Genomic DNA, 10,840 nt, shown 5'->3' with positions numbered 1-10,840 from the left:
CACACACACACACACACACACACACACACACACACACACACACACACACACACACCACACAAATCTTTTTAGGTGGGGGTCGCGGTGGCTCAGTGGTAGAGCGTTCACCTCTGGTGCTTGGGGTCCCGGTTTCGATACCAGCCTCCGCCAAGTGAACTTTGTGGTGGACAAAAACCGTGTGCGTGGGTTTCCTCGGGGTTCTCCCGTTTCCTCCCCTTTCTTGATTCCATCATTTCATTCATCTCTCATCATCACCGTCTCCTTTAGTCTATCCGGCATAATCGTGGGACGTAAAACTAAAGATTTCATTTCATCTTTTTTTGTCAACAGTATTCGTTAATTACTGTGTATAAAAATGGATGTATTAAAGCATCCACTGTCCAGTGACGGTATGTCTTGATCACTAAAAAACCAGAGGCGGTATGTCTTCATCACTGAAAAACCAGAGGCAGTATGGCATACCACCGCATACTGTTCCACTTCGACCACTGTTAAACAGTGATAAGGGTATAGCTCACCTAGGAAATATACGAGCACGTACGTCAATAATATCAGAATTAAAGATGTTGGGAACTTGTATTATCTTATTTTGGTATTACTTCTTTTTTCTTCAAATTTATGTAAATATCCTTTACATCATAAAAACCTGTTGAGAATGCTCCAAGAGCATTGCCAGAACGAACTTGAAAAGAATGGTCAGATGGAGCGAGATGGATAATTGATTGTTTCTATATGTATAAGTAAATAATTTTATTCGCATCTTCTTCTGTTTCTCGCAAAAAATTACAAAATATCATCTCTTTATGACTTTTTGTTTCCGAGATATGGCTCCTTAAATCTCTAGAAATTGGCCATTTTCTTTTGGCCAATATCTCGGGAATGGTAAGAGTAATGCGAAAAATTCCGCCACTTTCTTAGATAGTTTCTCTGTCTGTGTGTCTGCTCTATTGAATGGAGGTCCCAAAATTGAAAAAAAGTCGCAAATAACAGACAGAGAATTAAGTAACGAACTTTCTAAGCTCGTTGATTAAATTGTTATACATATTATTTATAAATCAAATCTAAGTTATATATTATACATATTGAAATTCATAGTTTTAGTTTATTTTAAAGAGAAGGAAGATTAATTACATTGTATAGTGTGTAACCATATACAATATTGCGATCCCAGGCCGATTAAAATTACTTTAATAATCACCCAAAAAACTTATCACGATAGTTATTTCAATAAATTAAACTATTTTTATTACTTTTAAACTTCGTATTTCCTTAATACTTATCATTCGCTTTGCAGAAATCAAAAATACACTTCAGTCACTTATGGCTTCCTCACTTATTATATCTTTAACAGCATAAATAAACAAGTTTCAACAAGTCTAGCTAGAAGATTTGTTATCATAAGGTACCGGACTATTGTCCTAGTTGCGCTAAAACTAAATATGCATAAACTTTATCGTTGCAGGGACATTCGGGGCACAAGGACATTAAGTCCAATATTAAAGTTGTGAGAAAAAGAGACATAAACTTTGTATGATATGCTTAAGTAATCACATGGAAAACACAACACTTTTTTCTCCAACGTTACATGAATTATTTACATTATATGGACATAAATCTTTTAAACTCTGAAAAGACCTTGAGATATACATCTCAAAGATGAAATATGTGCAAAAATTATCAAAAGTGGACTTGAATCTCTTCGGCATTGAACGCGCCATATATCAAAACGTAAAGAAACAAAGGTGGCGTGTGCTTTCACCAAAGCTGCGGTGGCATCTAATGAATGTGAGGTATTCAGAATATCATGAAGGTATAATGCAGATTGCAGAATGTGTAGGATCAATTGATAAGTGAATAAAATCACATGGCATGAAATTAGATTTTTCGGTCTCTCTGATCAGAGAGGTTGAAGTTTCGTTAAACTTGTACTTAACAAAATCCCTGCATTTTTCCGTTCATCTCCCGTAGCTTCAAGACTTTTATGATCTTTTTATAGCTCATGATCATGTTCCGCTCTTGTGCTCACTTCTTCGAGCTGCATGTTTTTGGTTTCCTTTTATATACCGCGGTCATCTTTTACATTTAATAAAGCATTTATTTCGTCAACAAATTTGTTTCTTTAAAAACCATCAAGATATTTACGATGATGTAAATACTCATATACTATATATGTGACGTTGTAGTATTTATAACTATTTACTTTAGTATTTTCCTCTAGTTTTTAGCAAATAATTTTGGTTTTCTTTCATTTTACTCGCTTAATTTCCCTTTTAGGCGAGATTGAAGAGGTACTAATGTAGAAAGTAGATACTAATACAGCGTACGCAAAAGAGGCTTTCGTGCTTTAACCCTCTTGAACATGATATTGTGATTAAATTAACATTTGCCATATTGAGATACGAATAGAAAACAGCTGACGGGACATAAACTTGAGAGCTTTAACATACCATCCTCTTGATGAAGTCGTGCGTACGCTACTGACAGAAAAATACAATTACCATATAACAACCTGTAGGTTTCTTTAAATAAATAAACAATATTGTAGTAATATTTACCATATATGGTGATATCATGATATGGAGATTTTCATATTCGTAGACATTTTTTATTTGCTAAGCTCTTATAAACAGTGGGTTCGCGCGAAACACATGATGCATTCTTGTTTTTGCTAAAATGAAATTATAGACCAAGCATAGCCCAAAGTTTCTGGTTTGTGTATTTCAGTCCACTCTGAGATAAGATATTAGATTTGAGCTGCGTTTCAAGTTCTATAAACCGTCGAAAACGGTTGAAAGTCGGCCAACAAATGCAAATGGCGGCATCCGCCATTTGTAAATTTCTTTATAATTTTTAATACAAATAATACAATTTCTTGAATGAGTAATTCAAAATATACACATTTATAGCATACTTGGCTCATAAAGTTGATGCATCTATTAAAACACCATTAATGGTGAAGACAAGGATCTTATAAAATAGAGGTTCTGCCCTTACAACAAAATCTTCAAGCCATACGTCACAGTTTCGCCACCCCTACTCTGCCCACTCCGCCCAATAGGATCGCAATGTTTTGAGCCAACAATCATGGCGGAAACGAAAGTAGCCAATCAGACGATGGCGGAAACATAAGTAGCCAATCAGACGTGCCGATACTCGGTTGTTTTTTGGCTTCATCGATTTAATAGGATGACGATACATATGGGCAGATCCTCTATTTATAACATCCTTGGGTGAAGAAGAGAAGACAAGACAATTCCATACGGTACGAAAAATATAACGATGAAGATTGGAAATCGGAAACTGTCATATTTTTCTTGTTTGAATATGGAGCGTACATATCTTTCGAAAAACCCATGGTGGGTGTAATAAAGACGAATGGCTCATAACTGGATAATAAATATTAACGGATCATTGATACCAAAACATAAATAATAAAAGCAATTATAAAATCCCACTTACTTCTCTGTATTACTTTGGGATTAAGATACATGAAGACCCTTAATATGTAATGTAATGTCTGATAAATACAGTTAACATAATACTCTACTGTGATACACGCCTGGTACATTGCTGGACATTAAAAATGCACCACCAAGAAAAGATAGTTGCTTCAAGTGTGGCAAACAAATACCTTATGATATAAGTGTGAAATTATAAATCTTACAGGTTGTGCAATTTGTGAGAGCACTGCGAAATCCCGGTAGGAATCCCAGACTTCAGTAATGTGTGGATTTATTACAGGCTTCCAAAAGGAGTGCGACATGACAAGCCATTGAGAGGATAAGACTATGGATTTATTTCTGCGATATGCAGGGGTGTACACATGAAGGCAAATGTGGACTTGGTCCCCGCAAAGACTTCCTGGGCCCCTAAATGGATTTCGAATTTAGGCGTCTTAAACATGCTTACTAAAGCAAAATGGCGAATGCTTATATGGAACAAATAGAAGTGCCAATTCTTTATATGGGGAGAATAAACTTTATTGAATAAAAAATCTGAAATTCCAATATTTTATTATTTTCGTTTTAGAAGCTGATTTGTCGAAATCTTTGCAACAATGTTAACTTATTTTTGATTATGGGTTTATGTATCAAAGTTCATGCCCCTAACTTAATTGAATGCATTAAGCATTTTCTGAATAAAGAGTTGAAAATTTCAAAGCTGCAAACTGTCCCGTTTAGAACCTGAAATTTTGAATAGACTTTAATACTTTTTCTATTAATTTTAATTAGGTGTTTATGTACCAGACTTCTTACTTCCAATTTACACGAATACTCACATAAAATTTCCTTATATAAAGAATCTGAAATTTGAATATTATAAGAATTTTTCCGTTTCTAATTAGAAGCGGAATTGACGAAACATGTATTATTTTACTTTTTAATTAAGAGTTAAAATGCCTAATTCTACTCTTCTAACTTGAATGAATTCTTATATTCTGAAGTCTCACAATAAACAGTTGAAATTTGAAGATAGAAATTGTTCCCTTTCTCTATTTCAGAGTTGAATTTCTTGAAATGCTGAAATAGATACATGTTCAGTTCTCTTAATGGCATTAATGGCAAGATCGTATTCTAAGTTTTATCTTCCTGTTGTAAGATAACTTGTTTCTTGGACCAGTGGTAGAGCGTTCACCTCTGGTGCATGGAGTCCCTGATTCGATCCCAGCTCGCGCCAAGTAAGCTTAGTAGTGGACAAGCACAGTGTGCGTGAGTTTCCTCGGGGTTCTCCCGTTTCCTCCCTCCTTTTTCATTCCACCATTTCATTCATTTCTCATCATCACCGTCTCCTTTAGCCTATCCGGCATAACCGTGGGACGTAAAACTCAAAGATTTATTTTCATTTCATTTTTCTTTCTTGAAAAAGGGATTTCAGCTACTTTTAACCTCCCTTAGGATACGTATTTTTAAAAGAATCCTTTATTACTTGTTTTCATGACAAGCGAATTTATCGTCCAAATTTTGTTTCTGGCAATGGTAGTATGGTCTTTCTGTTGATGAATCAGTCACTTTTACTCTTTTATATAATATTATAGATATGAGAGGAAAAATTGTAAGCCGAGTCAATACACTATAACAATTACGAACTTACTAAATGCAATAATTAGTGCAATACTGATCAGTGTCATAGTCAGAAATATATCATAGAGAGCACTAACATTTGTCGTAACGAAGAAATGGACTTAGTCACACACATATACCAAACATTATGTATCGTCACTGGTTGAATTGTGGGTCATATGGTCAGCTGAAGTACTTGATGGGCTCTTGTGACATTAAGTTTGGTATTTTATTTCAGTACACAGATGTGAGGTAAATTACAGGTGTACATATATATATATATATATATATATATATATATATATATATATATATATATATATATATATATATAAAGGTTACGTTCTTCTCAGTTTTCTTTTACTCACACAGTACGTTATTAATATACTGATGAAATTTGTTAAGAAGGACTAAATTAAACTTTCTGGCGCTATCGCCATTAAAGACTATGGCCAACCAGAGGCCTTGCGTTCAACTTAGTGATGTCTGGCCAGAACATTGGTTCCTACGTACCACTATTTCTGGCTTTCTGCACTGGAGTTCGATCCCACTTAACCCAGGTAGCTAACCAATTACCTGGGTCAACATGCATTGAACATTCTACATTAATTCAGAATCCTTACGGTACTAATAGAGGGAAAGGCTTGAGCCGAGTCGGTCCCTGCCTATGACATTGATACCGACTACTCATCAACTGTATTACTCTCATTTCTAACTGGATGCACGCATTCGTTATTTTATCAGCCTACTATACTATTTCATAACTATCTAAGAGTGATCTTACATTTTTTCGATGTTATTCATTTTTGTTTTCCATTTTTACTTTTGAGCGACAAGAGGAAAGAGAATTATGGTGCTCGTGAAAAGTCGAATTCTAGATTTCAGCGGATTTATAAAAGTAATCTAGAAAGTTCTGTCACTTTTTCATCTACTACCTTCGAATATCGATATGTCACCTAGGACTTACCTGCAAGATCCAAAATAGTCCCCATCAGAATCGTCGACCTTCTGCCAACTTTCTGGAGAGCCATGGATTCCATCGCGGTAAAACTTGGTGGGCTGCGAAGCGAAGAAAGTATCAAATGCATTTTGCACCTATACTAGGGATTTTAACTGGCATCTTCTAAGGTGATTACCCAAGGAATGGAATAGGTGATAATCTGACGCTGCAGTGTCCGGGGAGTATGGCAGATGCAATAGTGTTTCGGTCTCCGAGTCATCCTAGCCACGTGGAGCTTAACGCTGTCCTGAAACAGGAGGACCCCTTTGCGATTCAGAAGTGCTGGCTCCAGAGTTTTTAGATTTTTCTTGAATACAGCTCAACTGCTGACAGTACATAGTTGCATTGATGCTTGACCAGCTGGTAGCAGTTCCCGATGCACGATGCCGCGAGCAGTCCACCAAACACACAGGAGGACATTCTTCTGGTGGTTTCGGCTGCTTTGAAACCAGTTCATAGGATGCTAACCAATTATGACGGCGCCGTGGAGCTTCGTACAGGACCCACTTCTCATCACATGTCAACCCCCTGTCCAGAAACGACTCCCTCCTCAGACTAGACATCAAACAAACACAGGTATCTGATCGCGTTTCCTTCTGGCCCGGAGTCAAATGATGTTGGACCCATTGACCAACTTGTAGTGTTTCCCAAGTTGATGGAGGTGCTGCCGAATGGTTTCTCCATTCACACTGAAATGTAGTTCCAGTTCCTCACATGCCTGGCCACTGTTCTCCCCAATTGCTACCTGAAGATCTTAATCATTTTGTACATGTGTTGGTCTTCCGGCACGTTGTGCGTCTTGGAGTGTTTCGTCACCGTCCTTAAACTTGTGAAACCACCACCGCAGTGTTGGCGACTCATGACACCCTCCCCAAAGCCTGGCATATTTTCCGCCCCGCTGCAGCGGCGTTTGACTCCAGTTTGAACTCGTAAAGAATACATGCTCTTACGACGACGTTCTGTGGAGGTCCCATGTTCACTGTTGTTACGCAAGTTTACGACGTAACTGAACTGCCACAACCAGGTAGTATGTTGTTTATACCCACACCAACACCTGACCTTCACCTTATCTCCATTCGCATTCAACTCACGGTGTGAAGATAAATCGAACACAGACCTCCAATAAAGCTCACTGGCCTAGAGGACGTACCGTTCAACGTATCGATACCAAATTTAAAACTTACGAGATTTTATAAGATTCCTCAGGAGCTTTTTTTTTTTAATTTTCATCCCACCCCTGAAAATAATCGTAGCGTGAATATTAAAATTCACAATTTTCTCAAACGGCTCTAATGATTTCATTCATATTTCTTAAATCAATGTTTCACTAACAACCCTATTATATATCAAAAGTCGTTTCCCTAGGAAAAGACTTGAAGGGGAAGTATATTTTGGGGGTGAAATTTCTGGACTGTCTTTTCGCAAACGACTTATGCGATATTATTCATACTTCGTAAAACAAATAGTATATATATTTCATTTATAACCTGACTATATGGCATAGCTCATTTGTTTGGAGGAAGTCCACGAGGGAATAGTTATTCTTAGGAGTGAGTTTTTCCCTTATGAACTTCTTGAGAAAATGAACAAAAATGTCAATTTTGTTCATAATACTTCATTAATGAATGTTTTATTAATAACCTAACAATATGGCATAACTCATTTACCCTGAAAACGGTCACAAGGGATAGCTTAATCTTGGAAGTGAGTTTAAGAGAAAGAAATGATTCAGACGATTTTGTTCATATGTAATATAATTACATTGTTGCCCAAATCACTTATCACAAAAGTATTTACAAGGGTAGTTACATTATTATTACTAATATTAATATTATTAATTTCACAAGAAAGACTCATAGGATTTCGTTAATATACATTAAGCAAATGTTCTCTGAGGAATTTTTCCGAAAACACAGTTTTGCTCGTATTTAATAAGTACATATTTTAGTAATAACTATTTTTTTAAATAAATTAGAGCGAGAAAGTTCAATGTGGACTCCATTGTGGAGGTTCATTCCTTATATTTACACACATGAAGACAAAATGAAACAAATGGACTTCCTAAAATAATTTTTCGTTTGGTATAAATAGTTATTCAAAAGCTGAGATAAATTATTGTATTTCCCAGTGGATATCGTGTGGCATACTCGATCTACCTGATCTTGACAAGAGAAGTTTTCAATCTTCATGGGACGCTCCTCTTATAGACTCCAGATTATCTTCTCCCATCTGCATCCCTAGGGCTGCATCTTCCCGACGAAAGTTATCGAATCGCTTGTGCGTTACGTTTGGGAGCAGATATCTGTGAACAACATCAGTACCCTGCTTGCGGAAGTTTAGTGGATAAGAAAGGTATACATAGCAAATCATGTGTTCATAGTGCCGGCAGATACTCTCGTCATTCCACTGTTAACGATCTCATCATGAGAGCCCTCATCTCCTCTGGAACGCCTTCCGTGAGAGAACCAATGCGGTGTAGTCGCTCTGATGGCAAGAGACCTGACGGGATGTCTTTGGTGCCTTGGAAACGAGGGAAGGCTTTAATATGGGATTTCACTTGTTCCTCTAATCTTCCTTCATCTTCCACAAAAGCTGGGACGGTTGCAACTGGCAGAAAATGTGAAAAGATACGAAAATATAACAACCTCTTGGACAAATACCACTTCGTCACCATAGCCATTGAAACTTGTGACTCCTGGGGTCAGGAAGGTCTAAACTTCATTAATGAAATTGGATACCGCATAACTCTTGACACAGGCGACACCCGAGCTTCATCCTATCTCATGCAAAGAATAAGTATGGCTGTGCAAAGGGGGAACGTAGCAGCGATGCTAGGAACTCTCCCCTGGGGAAAGCTTTGGACGAAATTTTTCTTTTGTAATCACTCTCCTTTCACCAAAGTCTCGCAATTGCTACTAGACGAAGAATCAACCATTTTCATATATTTAAAATATTTAAAATGTAATTGGCCCTAGGACCGTTCCTTGTAGCATTCAGTTCGAAAGTTTCCAATTTTGGACAGTATATTTTATGTTACCTAAATTGCTACATTCCTCAAGCTTATATAGCAGAATTTTTTGCTTAAAAAAAGAATAATTTGTTTCTGCAAACAAAGATATGTATATATTCACTGCTATACGTATATGTTTCATATTGTTGACAGTTTGTAATGAATATACTGTTTATAATGAATAAAACAATAGTTTATTAGCACATTACCTATAATCTGTGATTCTAATTTTTATATAGTGTCAAAATCCATGTTTCAACTGCAAATAATAATATTTGTAATATATATGTAATCTATGCATCGTGTGTTATTAGTGCTTTCACATTCTGAAACAGGACTTTCGAATTGGTTTTTATATGTAAAGTCCTGCCTCCTGAAAAAATCTTGCCCCCAAGAAAAAAATACTGGCTATCTCCCTGAGGGTATGGCAAGCCATGAGTTCGTGACACCTTGCTAAAGTTATCAACTGTAGCTGGGGGAAATGTATGGTGGGTGAAATCATAAATCAAACATATTGAGTGACAAATCAAGTGAACAATACCGAAAAAACAGTGTACCTTCAGGAACTGTAGGACATTGCGTGCAACATGCCGTCCTATGTTATCGTGTTGAAAAGCAGTTCCATTCAGAACTTTTAGCAAAAGAATCATAGCAGGATTCAATACCTCATTGATATACGGTTGGCTGGTTAAAGATCTGTTAATGTGTATTTAACGCAAACAGGTACAGAATCCGATGATATCACATGTTATATTGACGATACAGCATCAGGCTGATGCATAATGTAGATGTCGTCCAGCCTGTTCCCACTAGACATTTATGCGGTCATCATGATGTTGCAGACAGAATCGAAATTCGTTTGACAAGAGGTTGTTCCTTTCGGGTCTCTATGCGGCACCCTTGCAGCCGGATACACCTATGGTATACTGTGCCACCAAAAGAACCATAGGAATGGGCGCTATACAAATATGGCCGGACAACTTCGAACAATTCGTAGGAAGCTACTTACTCCTCAACAATTTCGTATTCATGACTTAATGTTCGGAATGTGGTTGTCCGACCAACTATATCCATGTACATAATATACCCTAAGTCTTGCATTGGTATGACATGGTTATCAATTGCCAGTACATCCTTTTACATTGCTTCTGTGGAACAACCAATTCCATGGTCGAATCACTGTAGCTGCGTTATGTCCAGAACGGACATCAATATCACAAAAGTATAATACAGAGTCACGATATGCATAAATTCTAATGTGATCAAAAATAAAAACAAGTGCTAGAATTGGATGACGAGGTGAGCAAGACGAACGAAGGCACGTCTACAGGCAGTCACTACTAAACTGCGGTTACCTTGCCTGTCTCCGTCTGTTGCAATCTCGGACGTAGTCGGCACACCTAATACATAGATCAGATGTACTATTAAATATTTTACTATTCTTCTGTCTTCTACACCTAGTGATATATGCCTTTTCCTTGGTGTTTCATTCATAATATCCAGGAGGGTACTTCTTATCTTTTCGAAGCACACTAGTTCCAAATAAAAGTAAAGAACACCTATTCTGTACATGCTCAGGTGACTTAAGGTCATGTACATCACAATCCGGGTTTCTTTAACCCACAGGTTTTCTCAGGTATCAATTAAGAAGTGTAAGAAGAGAAATATCTCTTACCTATTGAGGATCGAACGCAGGCTGTGTGGTTGGTAGACAAACGGTTGATACCGTCTACGCTACTGCTATTTGAAATAATTAAAAACAATCGAAGA

This window comes from Thermobia domestica, chromosome 10 (genome assembly GCF_964235325.1).
Source record: "Thermobia domestica chromosome 10, izTheDome1.hap1.1, whole genome shotgun sequence".
Taxonomy (NCBI): Eukaryota; Metazoa; Arthropoda; class Insecta; order Zygentoma; family Lepismatidae; genus Thermobia; species Thermobia domestica.
This window is presented reverse-complemented; position numbering follows the sequence as displayed.